At 36.3% G+C, this 16,004-nt stretch overlaps 1 long non-coding RNA gene across 1 annotated transcript; it reads left to right on the top strand.

Annotated features, from left to right (window-relative positions):
- Nucleotides 1-5,629: 5,629 nt before the first annotated feature.
- Nucleotides 5,630-7,202, top strand: LOC144890874 (uncharacterized). Its single transcript, XR_013622547.1, has 3 exons — nt 5,630-5,794; nt 6,471-6,676; nt 6,770-7,202. It is a non-coding gene; the product is annotated as an uncharacterized LOC144890874 (long non-coding RNA).
- Nucleotides 7,203-16,004: the final 8,802 nt, after the last annotated feature.

Genomic DNA, 16,004 nt, shown 5'->3' with positions numbered 1-16,004 from the left:
GACAGATGCCAGTTCATCTCCATCAATAACTGCAAATCCCCCACTGCTCCCCTCCCCCAAGGTGTCCCCCAAGGTTCAGTTCTTGGCCCCCTCCTCTTCATCCTTTACCTGTCCCCGCTCGGTCACTTAATCCGCCGTCATGGTCTCCAATTCCACTGCTTCGCCGATGACATCCAGCTTTTCATCTCCACCAAGTCCGTCTCCACCGACACCCACTCTATCCTGACAAACTGCATCACTGAAATAAAATCCTGGCTTCAAATCAACTTCCTCAAGCTTAACTGTGATAAATCTGAAATAATCATCATTGGCCCAAAAACGCTCACAAAATCTACCCATAACTTTGCCCTCAACATCGACGGTATCCCAGTATCCACCTCCCCTCACATCCGGAATCTTGGCGTCATCTTTGACCAAACCCTTTCCTTCGACAAATACACTAAACAGATCACAAAGTCAGCCTTCTTTCACCTGAAAAACATTGCCCGTCTCCGCTCATCCCTCTCCTCCACGGCTGCAGAAACCCTCATCCACGCCTTCATCACCTCCCGTCTGGACTACTGCAATAGCCTCCTCTATGGTTCACCCTCAAAAATCACCAATAAACTCCAATACATTCAGAACTCCGCTGCCCGTCTACTCACCCATTCCCGGACCCGTGACCACATCACCCCCGTCCTTTACAAGCTTCACTGGCTCCCCATCCCCCAGAGAATCCAGTACAAAATCCTCCTCTTGACATACAAAGCCCTCCATAACCTGGCCCCATCCTACCTGGCTGACCTCCTCTCCAGACACACTCCCACCCGCAACCTCCGCTCTGCTGGTACCAACCTCCTGACCCCCTCCATCCGGACCAAATTCAGATCCTGGGGGGACAGGGCCTTCTCCATCGCTGCTCCCACCCTCTGGAACTCACTACCTCACACCATCAGAGACTCCTCCTCACTCACCACATTCAAAACATCACTAAAGACCCACCTATTCAACACTGCATTCAACATTCAACCCACAGCATTTAACCCCTGACTATCTCTTCTCCTTCTCCCTCCTTTTGCTTTAAATATTTCCCTATTGATTCTTGTCTTTTTGCAATTGTTGTTTTCATGTATTGTTATGCATTATGTTTGCCACTCTGTCAAAGCGCCTTTGGGCTTCTGGAAAAGCGCTATACAAAATAAATGAATTATTATTATTATTATTATTATCTCCCTTGACATATCTCGTGCCTTTGATACGGTCTGGCACCCCGCCCTGCTCACCAAACTCTCCTCCTATGGTATCAAGGGAAACTTCCACACATGGCCTGATGACTTCCTCTCTGGTTGCAGTCAACATGTCGCCCTGAATGGAATTCTCTCTTCTCCCCTTCCTGTTCAGGCTGGAGTTCCTCAAGACAGTTATGAGCCCTGTGCTTTTTCTGGTCTTCATCAGTGATCTCTCTGGCTCTGGAGAATCCTCTCTATCTTTTTGCTGATGACTCCACTCTCTGCCGCTCTATATCTCAACCCTCAGATCGGCAAGCAGCAGCCTCTTCACTCTCTGCACATCTGGAAAAAAAATCACAAACTGGTCAAACAAGTGAAGCATGTCTTTCAATCCTGACAAATCTCACACTCTCACTTTGTCTCTCTGAAAAGACCATCTGGAAAACTCTCCCATCGACTTTCTCAACAACTCTCTTGAAGAAGTTCGGTGACTCAAGCTTTTGGGTCTCACCATCTGCCATGATCCTTCCTGGGAATACCACATTTTCAAGCTGGCCTCCAAAGCCAGTCGCCGTCTGAGCATCCTTTGTCATGCGAAGTCCTTTCTGGCCACTGCTGAGCTCCTCACCACATACAAAGCTTTCAGCCGCAGCTTGATGGAGTACTGCTCTGCCCTCTGAGGTGGTGCTCCTGCCACACACCTAGCTCGGCTTTACGCTGTAGAAACCAAAGCTTTTAGGATCATTGGTATTTCCCGTGCTGTGACTGAGTCATTGGGTCTTTCATTCTCTCACCGCAGATAGGTTGGTGATCTTTATGGCTTCTACCAACTCCTCTACTGCCTAGCTCCCCCTGCTTCGTCTGTGCTCTGTCTCCAAAATATTCCTTCAGGATGCACAAGATCTGTCAGCAACCCTCTTCTGGTGAAACTGCCAAAATCAAGACTCTCTGCTCACCTTCGCTCTTTCATTCCTCTTCTTCCCCACATCTGGAACAAACTCCCACACTCTCTTCAATCCTACTTCTCCCTCCAAATCTTCAATACAGCTGTTTAACACCATCTATTATCTACCCCCCCCCCCCCTTGATCTTCCCTACCCCCGTTAATACAGCCCAAATCCACCTTCCTCAAATTCCATTTTCTTTCCTGAAAGCCCTTGTCGTATCCATCTTGTAAATCCCGTGCACCCCGTCCCAGCCCTCGTCCCTCTTCCCTACTGTTGGTGTACTTCCCTCTCTCTCCCCCTCTTTGTTATATGTGTTAGCTCTTACACAAGCCTCAACTTGGTATACAAAAAACAACAACAAAAAAACAGCGCCGGATAAGGCCGGCCACTACTGCGAGAACTGTGCTTCCTCCATTTCCCATGTTGTTAGTTGCCTTTTGTTTTTTTCCTGTGACATGTTGCAAGTGTACAAGAGCTTGGCGTTGCTGTTGTTGTTGGGATTATTGTTGGGGGTCGATTTTAGAAATGTGCAACTATTGGCCAGACAGCTGCCAGACCACATACCACATCTGGCGCTTGACTCTACCCATACGATAGCAGCATTGATCTCTATACTAACTCCTAACGTTGATTGGTTCGGTGATGCTGAAGCCACCGGAAGCTCTTCATCCACCATATCCCTTCTCCCACCACACACAAAATCCCGGTTCCGTCATTACAAATACTTGCTTCATTCAAGGTGCAGATTTCCTACGAAAATTCCATCTTCCTACTTGATTTTATTCCATTCCGACTTTAAAAAAGCATTGGTATAGTATTTATGAAATGCCATCATGTGCTGCTTATACCGCGTAAACACTACGACTGACGTGATCGAAGGAGAAGAGGAATCACATTTCATCAGTAACTGGCATTCACCTTAGTTACTAACAGTCCCATTCATTTGTTTTGGAGACTCATGGGAGAGCAAAGATGGCGGACAAATAGCTTCAAAAAGGAGCTTCCCTCCTATCCAGTTATTGAGATCAGTGGATAGCACTAAGACAAAATGATACAGCTGCCATCTTGATTTTGTGGTGGGCCTAACACATCAAGCCTGGACGCCTCTGCTGATTATACACCACCCGGATTTGTTGCGCGAGATTTCCATTTAGTCAGGCAGCTGAGGACCGGATTTGAGATGGACATCGACGTTCCGGACAAAAGCGCCAATTTTTTCCCACATGTTACCTGTTACCTTAGCTTTCCATTTTTGATAGGAATCACATCCTCCGAATACATTTTGGCGGCCATCTTGGATTTTCAAGATGGCTGCCATGTAAAAACCTATATCTACCAATATCTCAGCTTCTAAGCGACTTAGTATCACAATATTGGTGTCTAAACATACATTTTCTGGGTCAAGGAATACATCTATACCATTTAGAAAAGCAACAGACGATTTTTATTAACACAAAAAAGAAACTGGACATAAAACTTGAAAAAAGAAAAGAAAAAGGGAATGCTGTTAATGTACCATAGTCACTGAAAATACTGCAAAAAAAAAAAAAAGTATTCAGAGGAAGTGGTTCCTACCAAAAATGGAAAGCTAAAGTTATGGGTAGCATGTGGGGAAAATTTAGCACTTTTGTCCAGAACGTCCACATCCATTTGCTCACTGCCTGACTAATTGGCTTTCTTTGGTTTGAGTGGTATTCACGATGAGGGACCCCGACAATGTAATCATATGTCGAATGAGAGTAAAGTTTAATTATGCAAGCCTGTCAGAATGCACAGTACATCATAATGCATGGTAATAACACGTTACTTTATGTGAATAATTAAAAAAAAAATTTGCGTTACGCAATTTTTGAACAGCGCCATATTGGGAAAAGCAATCCGTGACCATGTGACGAATCAGCTCATTCTGATTTAACCATGGGGAGGATGCCATGGATGAGAAGTGTCGAGTTAATTTTTTAATAGCGCATTAAATGTGTTTCCCAATCGCGCTGTTCATCATTTTAGAGTGCTGTAAATGCGTGTTTCCCAATCGGCCCGTTATCGCATTTTGTCACAGGTATTGTAACCACTTTTACTAATGTCATTATTTTTATTATCCTCCATCACCTCCTCGCTCTTTCATGATCATAAATCTCTCATATACTTAATTATATTTTGCTGGATATCCACAAAGATCATATCATTTTACAAATACGTTTTGGCATAAGTAAGGAAGATATATACTGGTATATTGTTTTTTTTCCCCCATTAATAGTCAAGTTTGCTGTCACGTGGCTATGGAGAATTTCTTTGCATTGAAGACATGACCTCAGATGAAGATTCATGACCATGACCATTGAAGAATTTCATGTGGACCGCAAGGCTAACCCCCGCTCTAGCAGGGAAAATGGCCTTAAAATGCCTGTTGAAGACAGCTGGGGTGTGTTCAATTACTAAGCAGATAGCTAGCGCTTGCCAAGCCAGTCGTTCCTTTACTGTTTCGAATGGAGTGCTTGCTTGAGTGCTTAAGCCACTTGGCAAGCTCTCCACAAGAAACTTGCTACGTGAACACACCCCCTGGGACATCAATTTTATACCATAAGCACTGGGGGTGAGTGGATGGTGGGAGTAGGTGATAAATGTTGCTTCTGGGACACCTCCGTTTAACATGGGAAATCCCTATCTAATGTCATTTACCCCCCTGTCTTTTTCAAAAATCATAAACACCTCTATTTCTCCCTCTATGAACCTATAATCCTTCTCGCCTTATGAACCTATAATCCTTCTCGCCTTATGAACCTATGATTTTCTTCCTTTATGAACCTATGATCCTTCTCGCCTTATGAACCTATGATTTTCTTCCTTTATGAACCTATAATCCTTCTAGCCTTATGAACCTATGATCATTCTCACTTCCATGTAAATTTCCCTCTCACCATCACTTTTCTTCATTTCCCCTTAACACCTCTATTCCTGACCCCCTTGGTCTTATGGGCCTTTTACTCTTACTATCAATGATCATTGTTGTTCATTGATCATTGATTATGTTCGGGTCCTGTGCCACACACTTTTTGTTAAGCTCCGCGCCACTTTTTGCTAAGCTCCGCCCACTTTTTGTTAATCCCCGCCCCCTTTTTGTTAATCCCCGCGCCCCTTTTTGGTATGCCCCGCCCACTTTTTGGTAGGCCCCGCCCACTTTTTACTAAAGCCCACCCACTTTATAAACTCTCCAGCATTACATTATTTTTAGTTAAGACATTACATCATTTTCTGTTGAAACATTACATCATTTTCTGTTGAAACATTACATCATTTTCTGTTGAAACATTACATCATTTTCTGTTGAAACATTACATCATTTTCTGTTGAAACATTACATCATTTTCTGTTGAAACATTACATCATTTTCTGTTGAGACATGCCCAGACTTGCCCACACTTGCCCAAGGGAATTTCCACAGGAAATGACACACCCAGTCTTTCTTATAAAAGGCACTAACCACACAGGCCTTTTCAAACACACTTTCTGATTCACTTGAGAATGGACTACTATGCTGAAAAGGAGTTGGATAACTTTGACATTCCTTGGAGTCCTACTACCTGTGTGGAGCTCAACCTTCAGATTGATGAACTGGACTCGAACCTCTTATCAATGGAGGTAAGTTTATTATTATTATTATTATTTTTTTTTTATTTATTATTTTTTAGATGAGACTCGTGTAAGAGTCAGCAAAGTTTCTTTTAATATTCATAGAGCTTGATTTATATAAATAATAATATTGTATTAAATTAATACGTTGTTATTTTCTCTCACAGGAAATTGTATCTGAGATACAAAATGAAAATACCACTTTTGCCACAACCTGGGGTGAAATGATGATTGATTTGTTTGAAGACCTTTTGAACAACCAAGACCCACAGAACGAGTTCTACCTTGATGACCCAGCCAAAGAATTATACCTTGGAGACTCACTAAATTTGGGAAAAACAAATTATGAGGTCTGCCTAGATGGTTCTAACTGTGGAGCCTACCTTGGAGACTCACTAAATTTGGGAAAAACAAATTATGAGGTCTGCCTAGATGGCTCTAACTGTGGAGCCTACCTTGGAGACTCACTAAATTTCATAAAATTAGGAAAATAGTTTTACCTTGGAGACTTTGAAAACTGGTTTCGTTTTGGAGACTCTAGCTGTGTGGAGCTAAACCTTCACCTTGATAAACTCGATTCAAATTTCTCATCAATGAAGGTAATATTTTATTTTAATATACATATAATAATTGTGTATTAAATGTAAAAAATAATTAATTAATACGTTGTTATTTTCTCTCACAGGAAATTGTATCTGAGATTCAAAATGAAAATACCACTTTTGCCACAACCTGGGGTGAAATGATCGATTTGTTTAAAGACCTTTTGAGCAACCATGACCAAGAGAACGAGTTTTACCTTGATAATCCAACGAAAGAGTTTTACCTTGGAGGCTCTTTGGATTCTAAAGCAATGAACAATGTTCTTTCTTTAATGATGTTTGATTTAAGGTAAGTTCAGTTGATTAATAATCAATTAAAGTATATGTTATTTCATTCAATATTAGATAAGTAATATATTTCTTTTTTTTACATGTATTTCAGCAATATCAAGAAAGTTCGGGGAAGAAGATGCTGGAAAATACTTTCTTCCCATTTCTACTTTTTCCAACTTGAAAGCCTTGAAAGACAGAATTGGGGGGAAGAGGAAAAATATATATATTGAAATACGTATTAAAAAACATTAAAAAAAAATATTGAAATACGTATTAAAAAAAAGAAAAGGAAAAAAAGATTATGCTAGGGTTAGGGTTGGGATTTTGAATGTGAGGGTTAGGGATGGGGTTGGGTTAATGGGTTAGGGATGGGTTGGGTTAGGGTTGGGATTTTGAATGTGAGGGTTAGGGATGGGTTGGGTAAGGGATGGGGATGGGTTAGGGATTGGGTTGGGTTAGGGTTCTGGATGTGAGGTGAATTTTTGAATGAATGTCAAACCTCACAGACTCATTTATCTTATATTATCATTGAATTGTTTTTTAAAAGTTGGGAAAAGATAAATAGAATTGGAAGGTCATACAAAGAGATGGAGTTAATAACTTTTTTTAATGGTTGATGTAATGGATTCAGTTGTTTTGACTAACAAATTTGGGGTTTTAATGTGGGGGTTGGGTTAGGGTTTGTACATTATTATGACCCACTCACACACACACAAAAGTTAAGCCCCAACTAAAAAGTTGTGGGATTCTGTGTTTGGGGTTCACAGATTTAAAAACGTATCCCCATGATACACACAAAAGTTAAGCCCCAACTAAAAAGTTGTGGGATTCTGTGTTTGGGGTTCACAGATTTAAAAACGTATCCCCATGATACACACAAAAGTTAAGCCCCAACTAAAAAGTTGTGGGATTCTGTGTTTGGGGTTCACAGATTTAAAAACGTATCCCCATGATACACACAAAAGTTAAACCCCAACTAAAAAGTTGTGGGATTCTGTGTTTGGGGTTCACAGATTTAAAAACATATCCCCGTTATACACACAAAAGTTAAGCCCCAACTAAAAAGTTGTGGGATTCTGTGTTTGGGGTTCACAGATTTAAAAACGTATCCCCATTATACACACAAAAGTTAAGCCCCAACTAAAAAGTTGTGGGATTCTGTGTTTGGGGTTCACAGATTTAAAAACGTATCCCCATTACATTTTTTTATTTATTTATTATTTTCAAGGGTTATCAGCTTTGTTTTTTGTAATTCCTGTGAATAAAATGATCCTAAGATTTCTTCTCCATTTAAATCATATAATTTGTAGGTCCAAGGGACTGTATCCATTACATCAACGATTTAAAATAATTCATTAGTCCATTTTTTTGTATAACCTTTCTCAAAATGGCTTTTCCATCTGTATATTCTTACAATATCACCAACTTTGAACTTCGGTTTTCTCAAATTAATCTCCTTTTCATATTCTAATTTTGTAAATGATTCTGATGGTTTTGATTTTGTTGATGAATGAACGGTATTATTGTAATTATCTACAATACCCTGAATTAAATACACCATTTTTGAGAACCGAGTTGTGTGAATTTTTTATATAGCCTCTCTTTCAAAGTACGATTAAAACGCTCAATAACAACTGCTTTTCCTTCATTAAAGGTGCTGTATAATTTAATACCCTCCCCCTTAAGAAATTTCATAAATATTTTGTTATAGAACTCTGTTCCCTCATCGGTCCACAGTTTCTTTGGTTTTCTTTTATCCCTATCAAATATTAGCTTAAAGGATAACATTAAAGTATCACCCTTTTTATTTTTTAAAGGAACAACCCAGGCAAATCTACTCCTCAAATCAATAACGGTTAAAGCATACCTGTATCCCCTGTCATTATTCAATTCAATTAAATCAGCGGACCATATGTAGTCAGTGTCTTTGGAATAAACCTTCCTTCTTTTAAACTTGGTGATTATAGGTTTGTGTAATTCTTCAGCCAAAAGCTCCTCAGTCTTGATGACATCATTAGAGCCTAATAGTTTTTTGAGGGTGAATAACCAAGACCAAGTTTCAATTTAGCATTTATCAAATTTCTCACAATAAACCTATCAACTTTCTCTCTCAACGTTGGATTTTGTATCAAAGACAAATTATACAACATTTCTCTGTCGGCTTTATGTTTTTCAGTCAACGTAGTGGTTTTCCCATAAGCAATATCATGCTTCATACACACTTCGTCAACCCTATTTGTAGGTTTAGACCAAGGTTTAGGATTGTCAGCCTCATCTAATCTTTTATCCAAGTTTGTTCCTGGGTCACAGAAAGAATACCCTGGAAGGTGTAATTCCCCTGGAATTCCAGTTGTTGTAAATTTGCTACCTGACAAAAACTTTTGTATATCTCCTCCTCTTTTAGGAGAGATGAATTGACACTTTTTAGAGCCACACACTTGACATATTCCTTTTTGATAAACTCTATTATTTTTAGCTTTAACATAAGAGATATTTTTAGATTTAGTTTTCTTTTTACATTTGAGACAATAACTCATATTTATTTATGAGAAAAAGTCCTACATAGTGCCAAAACCTTTTTGGTTTTCAACATATACATTTCTATCTTGATTTTTAAAACATAAAGAATCCTAAGGAATGCCTTCACTCTCTCCTCCATTTATTTACAAATAAAACTAACTAAAGTCAATAACACCAACATCATCAACTATATGTTGTATATCTGCTCTCTGAATTCATTATAGCAAATTTAAAAACCAATATGTTCGTAAGAGTCATTAATTCTTTATTTTCCTCTTCAGTGCATTGAGATTTATTTATTTGCCGTAATACCTTCAATCTTTCATTAATCTCAGGAATGGTCATATTTTTATATTTTTCCACCCTCTCTCTTTCCTCCCTCTCCTCCTTCTCCTTCACCTCCTTCTCCTTTTTCTCCCTTTCATCCTTCTCCTTTTTCTCCCTCTCCTCCTTCTCCTTTTTCTCCCTTTCCTCCTTCTCCTTTTTCTCCCTTTCCTCCTTCCCCTTTTTCTCTCTTTCCTCCTTCTCTTCTTCAACACCTTCCTCATCCCTTGCTACCCTTGAGCTTGAGCCCCAAAGAATATTATACATATACTCATCTGGATTTTGAGATATTCTTGTATCTATAATTATTTTTCTCATAATAGGATACCAATAAGATTTGTTGACGATTTCTAAAAGAGTTTTATATTTCATAACTTTGAGAAGTTCATTTTTATTTAATATTTTAAACAAGTCTCTATTTGTGGGTTTAACAATATCAGTATAAGGCCAGTTTTTAATGACAAAATTCCCATGTATATGCTCCACATCATAAGGTATGTAATACCGAGCACCCTTTTCTTGTAGGTATCCTTGAATACAAAAATTATAATTCTCTTGTAGTCTGCTTCCTGCCATTTATGTATCAGAAATATATGTGAGATTAATATTATGACAGGTAATACCACCCCGTCTTCCCACTACCAAATCGGTTTGTATTCCTTGGCTTTCTATCCTTATCTCATGACCTTCCTTCTTTGTCATGCTAACCATCGCTATACTATCATATATTTTTCTTTTCTTAAAACCATGTATTTGTTGTTTACTAATTGTACTTCCACATAAATCCTTATCCTCGCCAAGCGGATAATATTCTTCTTTACGAGACTGATTCAAATCATGTAGGTCTTCCAAGTTTATTGAAAAATACCAATTATACCCTAAATCAGGCATATCATACCCCCATTTATTGATTCGCATATTAACTATATGTCCTTCTTTATAAAATTCAATTGTAAGCAGATAGTTAAATTGAATGAGGAAAGGTGTATGGTCAGTATAACCAGGTGTTGTGGTTGTAAATTTTACTTGTTTAACAAAACGTGCTGTTTTATTTAAAAATATATATTGTGATAAATCACTGAATCTAATTAAGTCATTCGCATCTGTAGGGTTTGGATAATTGATTAATTTATAAGTATTCTTCATATTAATATTTTTACTTATACTATATTTTTGTCGTTCAGCCTGTGCCTTTGTATAATAATTTGATAAATCAATATCCTGAGAGGATTTTCCAAAGATAGAACCATCTTTTCCAACATAAGTCATTTATATTAGATTAAAAATGATATCATAAAAATTTTCATTATTGTTGAGTTGAAATAATACATATAAACATAATTGACCACAACATTTAGAATTAATTTCTTGAACTTGAAATGTTTGATAAACACCATTCTGTAAGAATTAGAATTGTATTACTTCAACAGGCGGTGGCATACCATAACTATCAAAATAATATTTATCCTGACTATTATGAATACAAACCCAATGAGAACCATTCTGTGTGTCTAAATTCATAATAATATTCATTGTATTCTTGGACAACTTTTTAAATTCATCTCTCATACAAATAACCACATTATCAATTTTTAGTTTTTTACAATATTTAGTAAGTTCTATATTTGACGTTGTATTCTTTCCAAATTGTTTAAACCATTTATCCATTTATTTATGAGAAAGATATAACCCATTACCCCTTTTAGTTAGTTTAACACCCGCTTGAGCGATAGAGGAAAGCATATCTCCAACTAACAATCTAGCTTTATCAAGTAGACTTTCAAGTTTTTGAGCAAAATCTACAATTACACCACTTCCACTAATTTGTTTCTCCAACTCCTTGTTATGTCTTTCCAATTCTTTTTGAGCTTTTAGTTGTGCCTTCCTTTCGTTAGCAGTTTTTATCGCTGCTGAAATACCACCAGTCAATGCTCCCGCCGCACTTAAACCAGCAAATAAAGGAATTAGAAATGGGAGAAATCCTCCTCTTGACTCGTCTATTGAATATTTCTTTAACATAGGTTTTGTCATTTTAATTTTAAGTGATCCAGCATCATTTAGTGTTTTCACCTGCTCTCGTGTGAGTAAAACATCAATTCTTACTGCTCCTTTTCTTTGAAATGTATTAACATTAATAATACAAGGCTTTTGATTTTGAATACAAGATGTTAATTTATCAAGATTGATTTGATTAACATATACCCCTACCATTTATTTATGAGAAAAAACCTATGTGATATTAATCATAACACCATTATCTGTATTAATCTGTAATTCTGTTTCCTCCAAAAGCAAACAATAAGCATCAACTTCTTCATTCTCTCCTCTTTCAATGTATAGAGAAGTATCCACTCTATTAGACTTTATAGTTTCCTTTTGAGAACTCAGGTCAATTGCGTAGATTGTATAAAGTTTTTGAAACGCAACCATATCCAAAATAGGTTCATTATTACCGTTGCTTTCACACACCTTTTGGTAAGACTTGTAGGCTTCCGCATAATCATTTTTTTCCCAATCAATTTCCAATCTATCTCGCGGATAAAATGTTCCATCAAGAGAAACCCGAAGTTGTTTCACCTTAGCATTATCACTCAGCGCATTATTCTTATCAGCACCCTCCTCTCCATCTGGTTTCTTAAAAATGAGCCATAGGTATCGTGGCTTTCCTTCAAGAACACCCAAATTCCAAGTGTAGGTAGTGTGTTCCAGTTTAACGTGTTGACATCTTCTTTTAAGGTATGATACATTTAGCGGTTTCTTTGAGTTAAGTCTTCTATTTAACATCTCTTCCGTTTTAAGATTAGGAGTATATTCACTAATATACCAACACAAATCATTAATAACAAATTTATTATTGTCGCCAAAAGCATTTTCAGCCCCAAAAAGCAACCTATTTACATTATCATTCCTTTGTAGTTGAAATCTAATTTTAAAACCATACAAAACTTTATCATAATCACAAAATCCAAATATACCTTTCAGAGGTACTGCTACCGTAAAACTATTCTCTGCTTTTGTATCATCATTATACATTGACTTCCTTTGACTATAACCAGGGTCAGCATTTGTTCCCGTTGACATATCAGGAATAAAACCTTCAACAGCTCCCTTACCCATTCTATCACTAAACGAATATAGTGTAAATTTCATCATTTCAGATATAGCAGAGACATAATCAACCGCTTCAACCTCTTGTGTTCCAATATACAGGCGGACACTATCAAACATTTTCCAGAAGAAATCATTTACGAGTGTAGCATTAGTATTATTCGCAGCCTTAGTGAATTTAAATTTACACAGCAAGAAACTATCAGCTATATTCAAGTAAGTTTGTTGATTATTTATTTCAAAACTTTTTGTTCCGTTTGAATTCCAGTCTGTTCCTGTTATAGCATTTACCTTAAAATAGTCTTCCTTTTTAGTAGAGTTTGAAATGATAATCGTATCATCCAAATCATAGATACTATCAATCGCTTCCATACTTGTATTTATATAGCATTAAAATCGTTGAAACCCTGACCCAAGTATTTTAATGATTTTTTGTCGTTCTTGTGAAGATAGTTGAGTTTTACCTTTTTTAATTTCTTTGATTGCTTGTAATTTATGAGACTCCTTTTGAGCATCTTTTATACTCTTTATAGCACCCGCAACTGAGCCCACGGCTGAAGCAGTTGAACCAATTAGGTCTTTATGTTTAAGGATGGTTGAACCAATACCCATTAGAGTATCAATTATCCCATCTCCTTTATCTCTAAATTGATGTCCCACACCCCGTTGTCTCTTTGGTTTATAGTATCCTCTCCCAAGAAACATACCTTCACCCTTATAGTATGGTGAAAGGAACATCCCATCCCCTGTAATTATTTTATATTTTCCCAACTCGTGTTTTCTCACAATAACCATTATTTATTTATTGAAAAACTTCACGTAGGTGAATTCTGATGGATATAATTTCATCATTAAAGGATATCATACAATTATCTTGGTCGGTTATCCTAAAATTTACTCTGTATATGGTTTTTCCTGACACAGGTAAATAGACAAGATTTTTTGGTTCCATATTAAATTTATAACCAATCGGGGTTGAGTATGCGCTGAATGAAAATATTGTATTTGTTCTTATTCCATCGTTATAAGCACCATCAATCAAATCACAATGAATTAATACTGAATTTATACCGGAGGATATTTGAATGACATTATCACTGTAAGACGTCCCGTTAGTTTCAATCTTTTTAGAAGAGAACCCCAATAGCTCTCTGAACGAATTTTCAATCGTGAAATCAACTTTATAATTATTTTTAAGTTTAATAGTTGATTTTGAAGTGTGTTTTTGAATATCTATTACAATATTTTTTGGTTCATCACCTTTTTCTTTCATAAGGCGAGAGACTTCTGAAGATATTTGAGAAATCTCGTAAGCACCGGGTGAAACGGTTATAGTTTTATATCCACTTCCTGGATTATAACTAAACTTGTTGTTTTTCTCTGTGATATTAAAAAGGGTATTGTAAGTCTCCATTGACAACAAAAAAGCCTCATATTCTTTTTTGGGGTCAAGTTGTAGTGGGTAAGGGAATGAAGCTGTGTAATCACTCGTTGTGAAATTAAAACTAAGAATTGTGCTTCTCATCTTATTTAATGTCTAATAAAATATCTTTGTATTGACATTTATTAATTATTTTCATATTCATCAACTGATCTAAAATGGCGGATGCTTCATTAAAACAATTGTTGTTTCCAGCCTTCTTACTACCTAACAATAATAATAACCTATTAACTAATTGTGATGGGTCATTTGGAAGAAAACTAACACCCGAACCAAGCTTACTTAAAGCATCAATAATATGTTTCTCCTTCTCATTCTTCTTACTTTTACCAGCAACAGAAACTCCATAATCAAGTGCGTTTAGCAACTCAATATACTCTCTATCTTCCTCTCTTTCCATATCAAGCGGTTCATCAAAATAAGGTGAATTAGAATGTCCATCTTTTGTTAGAAGAAACATTAATCTTGGGGTTAATTCAACATTTGGTTGGTCAGAACTTAAGAACACCAATTTATCATTAAATATCAATAACTTTTCTTTCACAAGATGGAACTGTGCTGGTTCTTCTGTTGGAATGAGACCTGCTCTGGTTTTTGAACCCTTCAAATATTCATTGTTTTGAAGAGCTTCTACAATATAATTGGAAAGTTTATTTACCTTCTCAAGATGCCGAAATAATCCTTCATCATCATATTCTAATTCTCCAAGTTCTTGCTCTGTCATTTGACTAAAATCTTTGAGCATTTGAAATTTTTTTGGAGTAAATTCTACCGTGGGAACTGTAGGTGAAATCGTTTGTTGAGTTTTTAAAAGTGGTTTAAAAAATTTCTCTTGTTTTCTTTCAAAGGCTTCTTCACCAGTTAGTTTCTGTCTCCTTTTCTTCTTTATGTCTTCCTGTTGCTTTACAACTTTTGAAACCAACTCTTGATGTTCTTTAAACTTTCTTACTCTTTCTTCGGTATTCATTTTCTGTATTTATTTATTGAAAAATATCATTTAGTATCTCATCTTGTTTCACAACAATATATTTATATTTTCCAATCGTGTGTTTCATATTATTTTCAAATTCCTTCTTACTACGTAATGTAGAACAATTATCTCTCCAAAAATTATTTGTATCTATTGAATTTAACTTAAATAAAATAAAAGTATTAGCATTGTTTCTTATTGAGCGCTGAGGGAGTTGAAAATATGACTGACTAAGATAAATACAATTACAAGAAGAATGTCTCCCTCTTGTATAGTAGCTATCCATTACTGTTTGGTTTCTCTCATTAACACAATCATCAAAGATAACGAGGTTCTTTTTTGATTTATCTAAATCTTGAGGTGAAGGTATATCATCCGTATTATCACTGAGAATACAAGTTATGGGTTTTGGTTTTGATTTTGATTTCTGTGTATCACAAAATAATTGTATTATATCATCAATATTATAATCATTTAGTTTGTTTTGAAGTTTAAATAAACCGATAATGTCTTCCTTTTTAAGACCCGCATTAAAACCCTGTGAGAGTAGTTGATACTCAGGTTGAAAACTTGACTTTGTAAAAATTATTAAATTATCATAATCTAAAAAATTAGGACTAAGGAGCATCTTTAAAAGTAAACAGGTTTTTCCACATCCGCTTGAACCGACTATTAGACATCTCAATGAATTTGGAAGATTTTTATGGTTATTAAATTTTATCTTATTTTCCCAAACGGGTAAAAAATCATTCATTTATATATTTGGAAAACAAGTCATCTAACTTTTTTTGAGTTTTTTGAGAAACTCTATATTTTATCCTGAGTTCAGGTTTAATTTCAAAATAATCCATTATTTTGTTTATATAGTATCTTGTATTAACATTTCCATTAAAATTATTTTGAATAATAAATATCATTAAACCCTTATACATTTCCTCAATACAAATAGTCTCTTCCCTTGTAAGAAATGGTGTATTATCA

This window comes from Myxine glutinosa, chromosome 2 (assembly GCF_964187855.1).
Source record: "Myxine glutinosa chromosome 2, kmMyxGlut1.1, whole genome shotgun sequence".
Classification (NCBI taxonomy): Eukaryota; Metazoa; Chordata; class Myxini; order Myxiniformes; family Myxinidae; genus Myxine; species Myxine glutinosa.
The sequence above is the reverse complement of the archived record's forward strand: the minus strand, read 5'-3'. Positions and strand labels throughout refer to the sequence as shown.